At 44.3% G+C, this 18,283-nt stretch overlaps 1 protein-coding gene across 11 annotated transcripts in view; it reads right to left on the minus strand.

The window, feature by feature from the left end:
- The window catches only part of dlgap1b (discs, large (Drosophila) homolog-associated protein 1b), an 80,904-nt gene that overhangs the window by 60,626 nt on the left and 1,995 nt on the right, over positions 1-18,283 (minus strand). For 7 of the 11 annotated variants that reach the window (XR_015084222.1, XR_015084220.1, XR_015084221.1 and 4 more), the window contains exon 1: positions 7,398-9,245. The gene's annotated coding sequence lies outside the window, so the exon portion shown is untranslated. The other 4 variants (XM_086020479.1, XM_086020481.1, XM_086020480.1 and 1 more) reach the window with 4 other exon arrangements.

Genomic DNA, 18,283 nt, shown 5'->3' on the forward strand with positions numbered 1-18,283 from the left:
TTATTATTGCTGTCGTGAAATCTGCTATCTTTGATAATCCAGTCTAATCCTCTGGCTCATGCAGCCAAATCGGGATTATTCTATGTACTACATGTGTACTGGGGGAACGTACATGTAAAGAATGGTTCAGGGGTCCCCATAGATTGGGGGTCCACAAAACAACCGGCTATAGAATATGATGATGTCTCATCAAACCAATTACTGCTCCATAATTTAGCTTTGGGCCAATTAAAAGCCCGGATACGATTGTGGCCTACCACTGAAATCTTCGAGCTAGTGACAAATATCGGTAAAGTACTGATGCTAGTTATCTGTACTAACACATTCATAATGTTTTTTTTTTTTTTTTTTTTTTTTTAAATGGGACCAAACCAGTTTTTGGTATTCTCTTACTTTGTTTGTCTTTGTCTTCTCAAGTAAACGCATAATGTACAAGAAGTTGAATTCACGTTTGACCAGCTGTCGTTTAGCTAATTTGGGAAGCTAACGTAGCTAATGTTGAGATTTTTTTCCCCCCATGAAAAAAACCTTGAATATGCAGATTTTCAAATGTATAACGATTCTCTCAAGCCCCGATTCGATTTTCAGTTCCTGATTTTCGATTGCATTCATCTTTTTAATAATTGCTACCATGCTTGTCTCTGCAGTCATCCACAAACGCAAGACGCAATGATGTTTGGCGCAAAAGCAGAATTTGATCTACACATTCAAAATGTGCTATGCATCTGGAATGAAAAAACGTTTCAAGACATCATTTTCCAGATGAATTTAATCAACTCGTTTTTTCAATTAATCAAACCGATTAATCGGGGAAAATCCATTTTGAAAACGATTTCCGATTCATCGTTACATCCCTAGTAACCGGGCATGACTTATCGGGTCAGGTTTGAGTCAAAGTCAAATCAGGCCTCATGAATACCCAATCAAAGTCAAGTTAGGTATGCGAGTCATTACTCCTCAAATTGGCAGCTTAAGTCTGACTCCAGTCAAGTCACGGGACTTGAGTCCACCACTGGGTTGGGGCTTTGCTGCGATAGGCCAGTTTCAAGAGTTTGAAGGTTCCTAATAATCTTTACGGCCGCAGATAGAGTGGCCACAGTATGGAGTCAAGAAGGAGGCTTTCAGTTTTTGCTGACGCCACTTCATTGCGAGAGGACGGACGAAAGCAAGGCCACGCTGGCCGCTTGGAAGATTTGATAAAGGGATGCCAGAAGTGCGATTATGTGCGCTGGCGTGAAGAGTGCTGTCAGCATCAGTGTGATTTCCCTGTCCAAAAAAGTCAAGGGATCAATTAAATGCCTGCCATGGCAAAATATTTCCCTTTTATAATGGCCATTGTTCCGCCCAGCCTTATCGCCTCGGTTCAACCCCCCGCAGCCAAGCGCTTAAAGCAGGACTCTTCCCAAAACAGTCTCGGCGATTCCATTTCGAGCCGGACCTTTTCGGCGGCTTATCTCAGCCAACGGCTTCTTAAATAAAGCTCCTCGCTTTAAATAAACCCGAGCCGCGCTCACGGAGGACTTTCTAGGATGCTTGGTCAGTCACGTGACAGTCTCTTGCCCTCCCATGGCAACGCCACCAACGCGAATGGCACTTGGTAGGAGGTTCAACGCCCCGGCCGGACGATCATAACGCAGCTGTATCAATGCCTGTCTTGCCTTGTAGAGTCTTTGTTGAAAATGATAGTAGTGACTCAGGATATTTAGTTTTGTCATAAGGACTTCAAGCTAGTCCTTTAAGGTAGCTACTAGCAAAAACACAGCCCCGTGGATCAGTGACGCGCAGCAGCTTTGCGAAACGACACTTTGGCCGGATGTAACTGTGATCACACGGCCGCCCACCACTCGGCAGGCAACGTCAGCCCTCGGCTCCGGGGAGATCTTCGTCATAACCCTGATTCATCAAAGGCCTCCTCCTACAGCAACAGCCGCCGCCGCCGCCGCCGCCGACTGGTCAGCGCAAGTTCGTCGGGGTTAAACCCATTCTGAAATCTGGGAACGACGTCGCTCATCGTACAGTGTGGAGCTTTTGTCGCCGCGTCGTTGCTCGACTTCTCCAAAAAAAAAAAAAAAAAAAAAAAAAAAAAACTTTCCACCTATTGCGGAATCTTTATGAGCTCCTGTCAAAAGCGTTAGATCCCGTCAGCGTCCTTTCACGAGAGATGTCAGCCATCCCCGCCGATCACTGTCAGGAGAGGAGACAGGCCATCTAAAAGCTTCCCAGAGCTTCGCTCCGCATGCAGATGCGAGCCTGCGGCTTTAGCGGCTCAAACATGCAAACTGTTTGAGGCAAAGGAGTACGCACAACAAAGCGCGGCGCTTCCGTCTCGTTCCTAACGTGTGGCTATTCCACGAACAAACCGGGGAACTTCTGCAATGAATTTCTTCCCCCGAGCGGACATTGAGCGACAAGGCGGATGTCAATAAGGCCGAGTCATCAAGCGAGTCAGCGAGCGGTCGGTTTGCGTTTGGACTAACAAGCTTCACGGCTGCCTGAGCGCTGTAGCAAAACGGCACTTAGCATGCAGCAGCCCGTTCGGGCACAGAAAGGCCTACGCGTGTGTCTCCGTGGGGTCCTGGCCAAATGGCCTCCCCTGGAGGATTGCGTTAGCCAACGACGCTAGTGGCCTTTCGCAGTCAGAGCCACGAGCCGGAAGGCAAACAAAGCTGCCTGGATTTCCTTCGCTCTCCCAGTGGCAATGGCGTTGTAACCCTTTGACAGTATGTCTTCATATCCGCAGAAGAGTTGACGCCATCAGAGTTGAGAGGAAAAGCAGGTGAGAGCTAGCATGAATGGCGCCACAATGAAATAGAACGGATCCTTAAAGCGTTCAAAGTTGGAGGTTGTCAAGAAAAAGCAGGTGAGAGCTAGCTTGAATTGCGCCACAAAGAAATAGAACAGATCCTAAAGCGTTCAAAGTTGGAGGTTGTCAAGAGAAATGATTTGTCAACAACAGCGCAAGCCACCGTCGGATTTTTGGTTTGTGTGCGATGGGGACGGGAAAACAGGTGTAGAGTCCCGGGTCAAGCCTGCACGCATGAGCGGGTATGAAGGGAAGCCGCAAAAGGTAAACAACGCTGGACGTGAGTGATGCAATAGCATGCGACTTCAAAGCTGCTGCGCACACAGCAAAAGCCCCTTTTGGCAGATTAGCGCAGAAGCAGCGGCGATTTTGGATGGCCTCCGAAACGTCACATTTGTGGACGGAATACAGAAAACTGCTGGCATTCAAGAGGATGGACGGTAATCCCCCTGCCTGTTCCTGCTTCGCTATTTGCAAATTCACTCAAGAAGAACAAAACAAGCTTTTTGCAAAAAGAAATGCGCCAAGCAGAACGGTGGTTTGACGCAAATATTTTTTTTTGCTCATGTGACCCCTCAAAATGTAAAAAAAAAAAAAAAAAAAAAAAAAAACAGCTTTTATTGTGCTGGCAAAATAATTTTGCTACAGATTGACGACTCGATTTTTAAAAAAAAATTGCTACCATGCTTGTGTCTTTGCACTAGTGTGGTTCTGCAGCCATCCACAAACGCGCAAAAGCAGAATTTGATCGACACACTCAAAATGTGCTATGCACCCAGAATGGAAAAAAAAAAAAAAAGGTTTCAAGACATCATTTTCTGGATGCATTTAAACAAATTGAAAATCGAGGCGAATCGATTTTGAATCGATTTTCGATTCATCGTTACATCCCAACCTTCAACTCAAAAGCGGCGCTGATCTCAAATCGGCAGTGCAACTCTGCCCTCGAATGGCATCTGTTCATCATTCGAGTTGGGAAGAAATTGAAATTTTACAGACCATCTGGGCGAAAGTCCATACCTGTGAATGAGTTATTATACCCATTTATTTATCAGGATTTTTAGCTACTTTAAGTTTTTATCACTTGCTTGTGCCTTCCCGTAAAAAAACACTTTGACTCCCCGCGCAGGCTATTCAAGAAGTTGCCCGTGTATCTATTTTATAAGACCTTCAACTGAAAAGGTCTGATAATCTCAAAAGGGATTAGCACATTTAGCTGAAAACTGATTCTCGCTTATGGTGAGCGAGTACGCCAAAGCGTCTCCACGGGGAAGTTCTCCTCGCTCGAGAGACGTTACAAATTGTAGCAAGTAAAAAAAAAAAAAAAAAAAAAAATTCTTCCACAGGTTTCCTGGGGGTAACACGCCGCTTGTTTATTTGTTTTGTTTGTGGGGCGGCGAATTAAAGCAAGCCTGCCTGCTCCCGTACGACCCATCTAAGCGGCTAAGTGCGCAGGAGTGCTGCAGGATGGAGTCCCTTCGAGCCAAATTGCTGTAAACAGAAGATGTCCTGTTCCCCGCCACGGAGAGGAGGCCAGCCTGGAACGGCGCGACGGCCCGCCCGTTAAAATGCGGCCAGGGACGAGACGACGGATTCGCGAGCGGGGGGGTCTGACTTGCTGACTCACCGACGCCGTCATCGCCAGCGTCATTACAACACCGCTGCGACTCCTCGCCTTGAGATCATCAAATCGGAGGCGGGACAAGTTATGAGTAACGGCGATAGCATCCCTGCGCAGAAACAAAAAAACAAATCTGTCATTCATTAGCATCGCTTTCTTCACTGGAACGTGTAAAGATTGAATCGATGATTTGCGGTCGTTTTGACGATAAAAAAGAGGAAAATGAGGCCGGAAGAATGGTGGTCACGACAGATGCATAAACATTCATCTCGGGGAATTTAACACTGTGGACATAAAACAAACAGCGTTTAGTCTGCTAGCTTAATGCTAATGCCCACCCATCACGGGAACCGCATTAAACAACTGATGGTTGAACACAAACGGTTCACATTTAGACATTCGATATTGCAGTACTCACAGCAATATATTCTTTATCCTCTGTGAGGAGCTGAGATGTCTACACCGGATCGAAATCCATGTACTGATTATCATTCAGTCTCGTTCTCATTAAAAAAATAAATAAAACATGAGAAAATAATTTGTTTCTTTTTTGGAGGAGACTGTATTGGATTGATGGCAATTCTATTCACTTCAATGGGGAAAGACGATTTGAAATACGAACGTGGCCACGGAATGAATTCAACTGAAGGCACCGCGGTATTTCCTTGACAACAATCACTTTGTTATTTTCCAATTCCCACACAGCTTTGGCGGCATCTCAGCACAAAAACTCCAAAAAGTATTGCATAGTTTCCACGGACAAACATGCGGAAAGGTTGAATTAGCGAACTGTGACTATGCAGCGGGTTAGCGAGTGCAACTTCTTCGCATCTCGAGGTCTGCAAGGACTTTAGCCGTGCGGCTAGGACACACGAGAAGTATCAGCAGGAAGAAGGAAGAAAAAAAAAAGAGAGGTACTCTCATGAAGCAAAGGCAAAAGGTGGCGAGTTGAGCACGGGGCCCATCATTATCCGACAGGCAAAGACGGCGAGGCGGCTAACGATGGCTACGCCGCCGCGGCCTAAATGTGGCAGGCTGCGTCTAACTGGCAAAGCGTGTTGAAGATGGGGCGGAACAATCGTCGGCGAAGGAAGATCAACCGATTGCGAGCCGCTTCCTTGAGATGGGGGAGAGAGAGAGAGAGAAAAAAAAAAAGTCTGCCTTGCAGTGCTTTTCAACGGGAGGAAAGAAGATAAAGTTGGAGAGGGAGTGGAAATCATTAAGTGGGCTTCTTGCTCCACACCTCATTAGCCCAAATGTCGTATGCGGCTCAGCGTTGCCGCTACGCTCCAAACAGGCGCTCGCTTTTTTTGCTAATCGACTAACGCTTTCTCCATCCGCCGCTGACCTCTTGGCCACCGTCCTTCCTCGCACCCTTGAAATCTTGCTGCCGTCGGAATAACAATTGGCCCCCGACACGCGCTCACAAAGTGTGATCATCAGCTGTGCCGCGGGGAATTAGCCCATTTCACTTCATTTGGACCCAAAATGATTTGGTCGCAAATAACGGTCACCGGCGACGGGGGTGTAGCGAAAAGGTCGAGCGGGTAAGCGCCCGCTTTTTGGGAAGATCCGTTTCCGTCACAGCTGGAGTCTTTTCGCTCTTGAATTTCACGCCGAGTTTTTTTTTTTTTTTTTTTAAACAACAAGAGTCACACATCACACGCGAAGCAATTTGCAAGGAGGCTCAGGGGTGCCAGAAGCGTGAATGAACTCACGGGAGCTGCCTGAAGATTGATGATGATGATGATGATGATGGGAGAAATACGACAGCCAAGACGCACTGGTGTCAAAATGGAGGATCAGGAAGCAAACCAGGATGGTCGGGATTGGTCAAACAAGTGTTCTTTTCTACTATCAATTTCCAAACTTAGTCCGGTTCAGTTTCTTTGCGCATGGTCCAAAATTATAAGCGAAGCAAAACGCAGCTCGGAAATCCACAGGCTGAACATTACAGCAGAAAATTTACCAAGAGAAAGAGCAGATTTCTTCCACCAGAAAAAAAAAAAGTTGCTTCCTAGCTTTTTCCATTCATAAATAATAAGGCAAAAGAACATGAGTTTGAATCAAACTGGGTTGGTTTCTGACCAAAAAGCAGAGATTTTTTTTTTTTTTGTGTGTGAAGCAAATCATGTCAAACTGAACTGATCCCGGATGTCAAACAAATCATCTATTTACAAATCGACAACAAGAGAAACATCCCGTCAAGTGTGGATTTTTTTTTGCGTGCCACTAATTCCGTCGACGCGCACATTCCGCTAACTACCGTGACTCTCAAAACTCTCTTCCCTCCCTAACCAGTTGACAAATCGAAACAGTGGAAGCTTTCAACACACCCCAAATCACAGGATAATCACCCAGGGTAATCTTTTCCACGCACCTGACAATTTGCCCCAAAAATGAACCCAGCAAGAAAACACCACTTGGCCTTGACTACTCCTCACATCTGGATCTGGGTGCATTCTCGCCACAACCGAATCAGGCTCGAACCGGTTCCCGGGTGGCAACGAAATGATTGCCAGTGTGAAAGCGCCTTGACTGCATGTGACCTTCTCATCAACAAGGCTTGAGCCCCCCCACTGACTTCCCTTCGCCATCCCTCGACAGCCTCGCTAATGAATTCTCTTGCAGCGTGTAATTAAGTCTTTGAATGCGCTGCGGATAGGCCGAGTATCTCCTTCAACTCTGCCAATTAGAGCACTTTTACACACATCCGGGTAGCAATCAACCCAAAACACGCTTGTCACTCTTAGAAAATTAAAAAAAACAACAACAAAAAAACGGGGTTGATTGGATGCATTATTCGCTGCCTCATTATCACTTAAGACCAAGTGGATGAGAGAAAAACTTTAAAGAATACCCCCCCCCCAAAAAAAAAAAAAAAATCAGCGAATCGCACGTGCACACTCTTACTGCAATCGCTTTGCGCACCAATCCCGAGTGATGTTGAACGTTTTTGCGCATTTGTCTTACCTTGGCAACGCAGCTCGGCGTCCGTGTGGCGTTGAGGAAGCCCCGCACGAATATTCCTTCGCCTCCGTGAGCTGACTGCGGCGCCGATGCGGTAGCGGGACGTCACTCGCCCGGCCGGCTCCGACGCGCCGTCGTAGCGTCCCCCTGCATCGCTCCGTGTGTACGGCCGCATCACGGAGCATGTGTGTGTGTGTGCGTGCGTGTGCGTGTGTGTGAGAGAGCGACACAGAGAGAGAGAGAGAGAGAGAACACAAGCTGCACATGATGAGTACGAGGCAAACCATGGGTTGGATTTCACGGCTCGGATCTAAGCTCCTTTTGAGTTTCGTCTTCTTTGAATGGCTTTCGCCTGTCACGTTTAACCGGCGTTTTTTTGGGGGACGTTTACGGCCAGCGGTAAGCTTGAAGTCATTCTCGGGTCTAATTTAACAGTTGGGGGGGAAAAAAACAAAACAAAAAACAGCACTACTATTGCAATGATGAGCCAGTGACGGTTAAATAACGAAAAGCACAACACAGATCTGTCGGGTCATCCATACATGTGAGACCTCCCCCCCATCGATTCCTAATAACAAACAAAAAAAAATGTTTGTCATGTGCGTTTGATGAAGAAGAACAGCCCTCCATAATATCGTGCATTCCAAAGCCAAAAGGTAAGCAGAGCTGCAGTGTCAGCACGGCGTTAGCTTGCGATAACCAGCGCATACTCAGATGTTCGCCGTGTCCACTCTGTACATGCTACACGCGGCTTGGTAATGAAGTTCTGCGTCCACCGGCGAAAATACAATAGCTACTCTAATTGAATCGTTATATTTCAATTTTAGTTTTTTTCTTTACATTGTAGAGATTGTCTCAAAAGATGTTTCCGGTAATCTGGAGGACCAGAAATGAGGTCTGATGTGACACGCTGAAAAAATTCCTGTAGGATGCGACACGACTGGGAATAGTCGTGTTGTCGATTTGGGGAGGGGCTATTTTATGATTCAAGTCTTTGATCGCCATCGAGACGTTCCCTGGATGTGTCGGGCAAGTCAATAATCCCTCCGGACATCCGCAGTGATTAGAAGCAGACGCCGAAACGTACGAAGCCGAATGATTTGCTGCTGTTGTGCGTTGACTTTTAGCAGAATGAATCCCAGCGGAGGCGCCGTGGTCCCCTGCGGTACATTTTTTTGTTGTTGTTTACAGCGTGGCCCTTAAGCAACAACAACTTCCAATTTATTCAAGATGCTTCCGCTACCATGCGGCATGTCATCTTAGCTTCATGTCTTATATTATATCTACACGCTTCCATTTGAGAGCCACTCCGTGTTTTGCATCCGGCTCCGGCTCGGCATGCAACAGCCAGCTCGGTTATCAATAATTCAAAATGAAGGCAGGTAGTTGAAAAACATATGAAAGATGACAACCAAGTGTCGCGGGAGGCGGCTGTCTCCATTTCCGCCCAATCGGCCTTGCGGCCGTGCATGGCCGGCGCGATTTTTTTATTTTTTTTTCCTCTGGCTTTGACTTGCTCACTTTCTAATGACTTTGCTGTTTTTGTTGAAGCTTCTGCGGGAGACGTATGAATAATGAATCATCTTACCTTCATAGAGATTCCGAGCTGCCGAGCAGAGAGACATCAATACTGACTCAATTAATTGGCGGTCCCGAGGTGAATCGAGCAGACAACACCTGTACTCAAATAAGAGTGGTGTAACTTTAGCTCAGAGTGGAAGTCGACTCAAACATTTTTTTTTTCAAGTAGATGTTCTGATTAATATTGCGTTTGTGGAATATGAGTTAATCAGCAAAATCCAGCCGTTTTTAGCCATCCTCGGGCGGCCATTTTGTCACTCCCGTCGACTGAAAATGACATCGCAACCGCTCAGGGCTGAGGTAACGACCAATCACGGCTCAGCTTCAGAAAACAGGTCAGCCGCGATTGGTCGTTGTGATGTCATTTTCAGTCGACAGAACTGACAAAATGGCCGCCCCCTCGGATGGCTAAAAACGGCTGGATTAACCATTAATATTCCACAACGCAATATTTATTAGAAATCCTTGTTTCAACTGAACATATTATAGGAAAAAAAATATGTTTGGGTTGATTTCCTTCTTTAATATTATTCAAGTAAACGGCAAAAAAATGAGCTTTCAAAATCGCTACTTGAGGAAGTGGGGGGAAAAAAACGACTCAGGCACCAAGTAACGACTGCTTATTTACAAATATGAATATGATCATTCAAATCTTACCTGACTATCACTTGAAACAATATTTGTACTAAAATAACATAAAGCTAACACACGCACACCAGTTCCCACAGCGGGAAGGAACTCAAATGGGTCAGGTTGGGTTTCATGGCTGAGATGTTTGTAGGCTGAAATGCGGGCGGACACGGATGACATCGCACGTCATTCCGCCACATATCGAATTTGTCACTTAAGCCCATGCAGGAGCTTCAGCTTCCTTGTAGCCGTCTTCCCTCTATTAGAACACTTTGGAGTCTTCAGGGATAATCCAGGAAACAATACGAGTCTTAAGCGTGTTCCCACCTAACATTTCCGTGGGGACGTCTTCAAACGTTGGCGGATCCCTTGAAGATTTCGTCTCCTTCGGACTCAATTTAGAACAACTCTTGGCCTGGAAGCATGTTGAATCCAGCCGCAAAACGAGTATACTCCCCCGCTAGCTCCTTATGAGCCTTTAGCATAATACGATACCGTCCCTGCCCGTATAATATAACGGAATACGGGCTCAAATATCAAAGGTAGCAACATTATGCCTGCTCCTTTTTTATCATTCCAAAACTGATGAAAGCTTGTTTTTAACATCTTTTTTCCTCCGTGGCTCGAACACCATTAACGTTTACAAGTGCTCGAGTGCAAAAGGTCTCGCGTGTGTTCCCCGTAGTCCGCTAGGAAAAAAAGGAAATAAATGAAATAAATCTTCCTCTGCGGGGGCGGGCACGACTCAAGGCTTTCTACTCGCCCTCATTCTCGCCGAGTTCTCCTCCGGGGGGGCATCTTGAGCTCTTCACACCTCCCTAAACTCGACAACAGAACGTCACGAGGAAACATGAAATATTGAACAGATGCACGCCCGTGCTCGCTGGTCAGCTAGGCGGATGAGCGAGACGGCGCCACGTGTGAAAAGTAACGGAGGCAAGTTTGACGGTATTACGCAACCGAGGGCTGCTGGATTATGAAAAATATATCAATCACGATTATTTGGGTAATAACTGAAATCACGATCATTCAAACGATTATTATTATTTATTTTTTTGGGGTGCAAAACAAGAAAATATTCAAGCGTAAAAAAGTATGACGACAAATACATTTCTTTGAAACACGATAATTATGCAAGCTCCTTTTGGACCAAAGAAAATTTATAGTATTAGTATAGCAAATGTATAAATTCAAGTATGATTGTCCTTACAAACATAGTGCATTATAGATGCATATTAATAATTGTTTTTTTTTTACGATTATGACAATTGTGTAATGGTGTTGTGTAATAATCGTAACTGTAATTGAATTTCAATGAAGCGCACAGCCCTATCGCAACCTGTCAAATGTCTTATGTTGAATTAATTCCAAAACTGCATCCAAATAAAGGTCTCCCCCATCTCAAGATGAGTAAATAAAGTGGACGGCATTTGAAATATGGCATCCATCTCCAATAATGTGAACTATAAGAAGAAAATTGGTTGCGACGGGTAGGCTGACAGGTAGAAAGTGCCGGGAGAGCGGCGACTTCACTATTTTTTTTATTTTTTATTTTTGCTTGACTGCGCCGCTTCTAACCACACATTTCTTCATCTTCTCACCCCTCCCCCACACCATCGTTTCCATTTTCCTTTTGTCGACCGCTTCCTGGCCGGCCGCGTTTACCTCGTTGAGTCGCAGGCGAAGTGACAGGTGTCATAAGGGCTCTGCTGATACTGGCTAAAGAAGCTGACCCCCGGAGAACGGGTGCGCTCCTGTCACGTTCGTCGTGACAGCTGAAAAAGTCGGTCAGTACCTCTGCCAAGGAGGTTCGGCTGCCTTTGATGTGCAACCGACTGCCCGCAGTCCTGGATATGTCAAAATGGATCGTTGATGGCAGTGTTTCCCAACCTTTATGAGCCAAGGCATATATATCTTACGTGGAAAAACCACCAAATAAAATCGACACAAAAAAAAAAGATATCCAGTCAATCGAATATTCGATTGTCAATCGAGTGATTCACCTTCAAAATATTCATACTTGCTCATATCGATAGTTTGAACTGCAACTATGCTTCCAACTGTGGTCCTGAAACAATAAATAGACACTAGAAAGAAATTGCTTCCTACTTTTTGGAAACAGTTGCAAACGTAGAGAGTTACGTAGCACACAATTTGTACACGTGTGATCGCGTTAAAGTGGTTTTCATCGTGTGCCTCGTTGTTGACCCGGAGTGTGTGCACATCACACAGAGAGAGTCAAGAGTGTGAAAAGTGTGTGGGAGGTGGCGGAAGTACCACTTGGGGCTACAGGCTCGCTTGGCCCCTTTAGAGTGCCACGTTGTCAACCATGAGTGTGCGCATGTCATGCAGAGACTGGCGAGAGAGTGAGGAGGAGGATTTTTTTTGTTTTGTTTTTAAAAAAACTGATTTAACAACCAGCGTGTGGACCTGGAGTTCAAGCTGCCATGGCTGCTTTAGAGAGCCTCGTTGTTGCGGTGTGAAAAAATGTTCATGGCTCAAACACAGTTATGTTCAGGCATAAGAAAGGTGCTGGACCAAGGAGCAGCCGCTTTTCCAGGCCGTAGCCGTGGTACTTGATTGTCGGTTGACAACTGAGTGGGGCGTGCTTTGAGTGCGTTCAGCTAACACATGGAGTGAACGGCTTGGTTTTTCAGCATTCTGGAGCCTCGTTTGTTGCAATTGTCTAATTTTGTTTATCATTCCAATTCAGCGGGGTTGTCACCACTCTTTTGTCAGAATATAAAGCCTAAAAATAAATGCGTTATAAAAGATTTGACTACGGAAAATTGCGCACGTGGCAGAACTGCGCAAATAGGTGCATTTTTCAACAAATGGCTGAGGATTGTTGACACAAGAAAAAAACACACAAACATGTGGATTTGGATATAGCGTAGGCAAGAATAGGCAAGGGTTGACTTAATACAGGTGCCTACTGTAAATAATGATGAATACATGGATTAATTGTGACTTCTGCCATCGAGTGGAGGAGCATTTGTTTGTTCTGCCTGTCACTATACATTGCTGGCATGACTGGAATATCTGCCACAACCCACTAATGTTCGGCGCCACGGCGGTTGGGAACCGCTGGTCTCTTGTTTTTCCATGAAAAATCAAATAACAGAAATGAAGGCATGACCAGCAAGTGAGGGGAGCAGTCGGGGGTTATGAGTGAAGGGGAGGAAAAGCCACCTTTGTGAGGAATAAATTACTGGCAATCCTTCCACAGAATCGAGCAATTCCACAAGTGACGCCTGAACAATGCCGCTAAGCTACTCGCTCTCCGACAGGATTTGGAAACCAAACCGCACGGACGGAAGGAAACCACAATGACAGATGTGCGGTTCAGTGTTGCTGTGAAGACGTCGAGGGATGTATCATTACTCGATTTCCACTTCCAGTTGTTTATAGTCGGGTGGCAGCACAAAACAAAAGGCCAAACTGCCACAAAGCACCAAGTTATTCCTCCCGACGTACTGATGAGTCAATAATGACTCAAATAAAACATTCCATTTACACCTAGTTTAGCTTTTATCTGTCATTATTTTGTGTTCCAACTAAATCTACAGTAAACATGCTGTGTTCTGCGCCATTTTAGTCCAGAGTGAGCGTGGCACGAGAATGACATTTAAAATCTCATTAGTGGCATAAATCACACACTATGTGCATAGACTTGCACACAAACTCATAGACGGGTGGGGGAAATGTGAAAAAAATAAACAAATGATTTCATTTCACTTCTCTTTCCTGGCTCAGAATCTCCTGAAATGTGAAAATTGGGTTATTTTAGCAGGTTGAGTTACTAGCATAAAAATGATACATGGGTGCTGGCAGCTCGTTTTCTTGTCATAAGGTAAACAATGTAAACATTGCTCCACACATGTTGTTGTTTGTTTCAGAGCAGGAATTAAACTAGCAAGTCGATATTTAGGGAAAAGAAATTGTCACAAGAGTGGTCCGAAAATCGTTAAGATGGAAACATTGACGCTGAGTTTGTAAGCTAGTTCTTCACCGTTCGCAGCCATGTAGTTAGTGGAAGAAGTTTGAAACATGGAAACGGTGGAAAAAAAACATGGCCCTGACAATTACATTTGAATCAATCGCTAAAACTGATTCATTGCCATGTCCTATTACCAGTTCATGTAAATAGCGTGTAACGTAAGAAGCGTCACGGCTAATGACCCGCAGGAAAATTAGCAGAGAAGCTAGCTAACGCGGCCATAGGTTCCTCACAGTGAGTTGAACTCATCCAAAGTGAACGAGTGGGAAGTCAGCGCATTAGTCACCTCATTATCATGCTAATCCGACCATTTAGTGAGACCCTACGCCCTGGAAGGAGGCATGCTAATTTAGTCTGTCTGCGACTGCATAAGCATGTCATTGAACTGTCGCCACATGAATAATAACGCAAGGGTCGCTATTGTCCCTGCTTGAGTTTGCGTCTGACTTGAATGATAAATGAGATTACTTTGTAGTCGTCATTCGTTTTTTTCTTTAAGCACAAATACTGATAGCTAGCAGGTAGATTTCACTTTTTGCCTTGTCCGAATCACAGTCAGCACATCTCTGACTATGAATCGAGTGTTTCTCAAACGTGACTCGCAAGTCATTCGACACAACAAATATGACAAGAAAAATTCAGAACCGCAACAAAGTAATCAATAGAACTAACAGATAGCCTAACTTCCTCTACTACTACTTTCTTCATTTTTTTTACAGCAGCCTGGATTCCTTGCGGCACCATACTGCCCCCTAGAGATCAAATGCTTCATTTTATTTTTATTTTTATTACTTTTAATATTAGTTTTAGTTTTTTGTTTTTTTCCACAACAATAGCTCAATCCATTTTGCCTCAAGACGCAAACAATTGACAACCCATCCTGCACAATCGACATCATTCTTAACGATCCACTGACGTCAGTCCGGAATCGTAACCTTAAACTCAACGCGAGCAATTCAAAACGGGATCAATTGCGATTACCGACGGCCGTAGCTCTCAAAGATGCCATTCCACGCTCCGATGCTCCACCGCCTCCGCTCGTCACACACTGGCCGCATCCGAGGCTTGAGTGACAGGAGGGACGAGGCCTTGAAAATGCAAACGGCAAAATCCACACACACATGAAGCCACTGCAGCACAGCAACAACTATAACATTTTTTTTTAATTTTTTTTTTTAAGTCACCCTCATCTCTCACCTTCTGCGTCCTTCCTCATGCTCATTTGTAATCTATCCGGAAGCAGCCGCCGGTCTCCGACGTCCGGAGGGGCACCGGCTACGGCGGGCCACAAATACAGCATGAAAGTCACATCGCCTTGGCAGCCGGGCGGTAAATACACAGAGAAAGTACGCAGAGCTTGTTAGTCATGCTCCCTAATTAAGTTCCTGAAGGAAAGTCCAATGAGGAAAGCGTGCCAGGGAAGCGGCGAGTCTCTCCCAATGTACAGTGGAAGCGCCAACACGATGTTGGTCGACTTCCAAGAATTTTCCCAGAGGAAATCATGTAAAGTGAATTCTCGCCGACTCACTCGTGGTATTCTGCTTTGGTCGCACGACTTGCAGGCAGCTTTTTGTTTGGGCAAAATCGCAGTTTTTGTGCTCAGACCAAAGCATTAAAAGTATTTGGCGCCTTCGGATGGAATCTTGTTAGGTTCAGTTCACTGATAGTTTTTTGGTCTAGCACAATTCAAAAGTGGAACTGAAAGTAGGTTTCCGGTTCCCAATTTAGCTACTAATAGCCCTTATAATTACACTCTGTTAGAATTTGACTGTATTCCCGCCAAAAGGTGAGTTCAATGACCTTTTACCAATTGTGTATCGTGCTAGTGCGCATTTTTGTTTGCCCATGTGTGATATCTCATCGAATTGTGTCATTTAGGCTAGTAAGCGGGCTAATACTATTGATGAGCCTTATTTGGAGGTGTTTTGTTGGTGTTGAATCATTAGCTTATGTAACATGATTGTGTACATGTTAAAGGCATGCTGTTGATAGTCCCATCCATTTTAAATGCTTTGTGAACTTTCCCTGTGAATTTTTTTCCCGATTCCAAACTACTTTTGTTTTTATTTCCTACAAATTGTTCAATTTTTGCCATGTTGGGCATTGACGTTTCCACTTTATCTGTTTCCCCTGTCTTTTTTTTTTTTTGCTTATGTTTCATTTCAAGGTTATTTGTTTTTCTTGAGCAAAGGCAACGCTAATGTCACGCAAAGTGCGAACTCCTTCCGCGTGGCGGACACAATCATCCGACGTTGATCCCTCGCAACACACCCGTCACGCCATGCGGGCGGTGAAAGACGGCGGGGCGTGTAATTGATTGTGATTTCATTCATTAAGACGACAGAGCGGCAAACTAATCGGGCCTTGTCCTCTATCGGGCGGACGGGTCGTACAAAGGCGGCACAATGAGCGTCAGTGATCTGTCAAGTGCACTAGTGACACCGTGTGGTCAACGACTGCACTGCATCATATTGAGACTGCTTACAAATTCAGCACTGTGTTGGTTCTCGGGCTTTTTACATCTCATAACTTTAATGTCACCCCATTCTTTGGCATGCTGTTATTTTCGCAGGAAAAAAAGGTAGCCAAAAATGTTTCGGGGCCTTGATTAGAATTTGAAACATAACAGAGGACCCCATCGGATTGTGACACACGAGCAGAGGACGTACTTTGTTATTCTAATTACATGTCGACTGTGGGCCTCTTTAATTGCCTTTCTTAAGTACTTTTAATGGCCCCGAGTTACAATAAAAATGAAGCACGAATAAAACCTTCATAAACGCCATGTTTTGTGCAGTGTCCTCCTGCGTCATTGTGTGTGTAATTAAGCAGGTTGATTATAGGAGGAAAGAGACCATAAAGCGCTTTATGGTAGGTTATTAAAAGTTAAAGTCAGCGTATGAGGATGTAGAAATGCAATGACGTCACAACTCGGGCACATCATGTAAATACCAGCAACACCTGACAATACCTCGAGCGACACGATGCGGAATTGGGGGACATTTCCTCGTTAAGATAACACTTAACTTAAAACGTGTCATTTTCTGGACTCATGTCCTGGCGGCAAATCCCTTCAGCTTGTCCAGAAGCAATTTAGTTTCCCGCTAAGTCTCTTTTTGTTGTTGTTGTAAATTGTGTGCCGATTTCCACCCACGGGAACATTTTTCCCCAGCAGACTTAACAATATCTTTCAGCTGCGTCATCCGAAGGAAGTTAACTAATGGTTTTTTTTTTTTTTTTTTAATGTCCATGAATTGAGTTGTTATAAAACAAAAAGTCAACAGCTGCTTGTCATCCTGCAAGTATAATAATACTAGCAATAATAGTCATGATAATAAATGAAAACTTTATGAAAATTAATCAGATATATTGTAGGTTTAGTGGGTTGTTTTGTGATGTCTGTCCTTTCAACAGCTGTACAGTCCTTAGTAATTATATACAAAGGACTGCCATTTTAAAATTGTTAATATTATTTTTGAAAAAGCGCTCTCACACGGGGATGGCCAGTGGCTACGTCATCAGGCTCAACTAGCTTGCTAGCTAGTGTGCATCACATGGTAATCACCAAAAGGGGGCAGCATAAAGTCACTCTACACCGACAAGGTGAAATGCTTGTGATTGACCACTAAGTGTCACTGTAACTCAAGCAGCTATTCCACATTGTGTTGTTTCATAAAATAAAAACAGAATAAATACACCAATGATTTTTTTTTCTTTATATCAATGGCATTACAGTGTAATGTAATTAAGTATCGTTATATATAATTAAACCCATGCTTTATGAAAAAAAAAGTGTATATATTACATATTTTGTGTATATATAGCTCCCGTGTGAGTGTACTCATTGTGTTTATGGAAATCCAGTGCATTGGTGACTGTGGCTCTCCTTTCCCACATGTGAGGGCATTACATTAATTAAGTATGCAATTAGGTGACCGCAATAAACCTTGCTAAATAGGTTATAGCACTGTGACTATTTATGCTAACCATTAGACAATTAATGGTGTTTTCCATTACGTGCTTGCATTAAGCTAGCAGGGGCGTTCCTCAAGGTAAACTTTTTGGGTTGTTTTAATTACACAACATGTAATTTGACTTGTTTTATGCTTGATTTTGACAGTAAACTTCAAATGGGAGAACATTTATAAATAAAGTCACGCACTTGTTTTCAAAACTTATTCAGGGTACTTTTTATTTGGGGGTACGCGCAATGCATTTTAATTGACGCAATAGGATAAAAAGTTGACGAACCGCTGGTCTACTGAATCAATGTCTGAAGGCATTGAAGTTTCAACACAAGTAAAAGGTAAGATTGCAAATTGGACCCATGATGATGACATCTGCTGAAATCACAGAATAGAAAAAAAAACAAAACGTTTATTTTAAAAAAAAATGCCTTCTGAGGCATGTGAATGAATGAATGAATGAATGAATGCGTCCATGCTTGTTTGCGCCGTCGACTTCCTGCGATTCTCCTTTCCGCCGACTAAAGCAATTGAAGGCAGACTGCTTCACCAGGGGCAGCAGACAGACTGCTCCTTCAGAATGGTTCGCCTTATTTAGCTTGAGGATCATTGATATAAATGCACCAAGCCGCACAAAGCCCGTTTCTTCCCCTGCATTTGGTCAATTGTTATTCTGCTCTTTCCAGACAGACAGGCATTACATTCACGAGCCG

Source organism: Filicampus tigris, chromosome 21, assembly GCF_054856515.1.
Source record: "Filicampus tigris isolate MCC_2025a chromosome 21, RoL_Ftig_1.0, whole genome shotgun sequence".
Classification (NCBI taxonomy): domain Eukaryota; kingdom Metazoa; phylum Chordata; class Actinopteri; order Syngnathiformes; family Syngnathidae; genus Filicampus; species Filicampus tigris.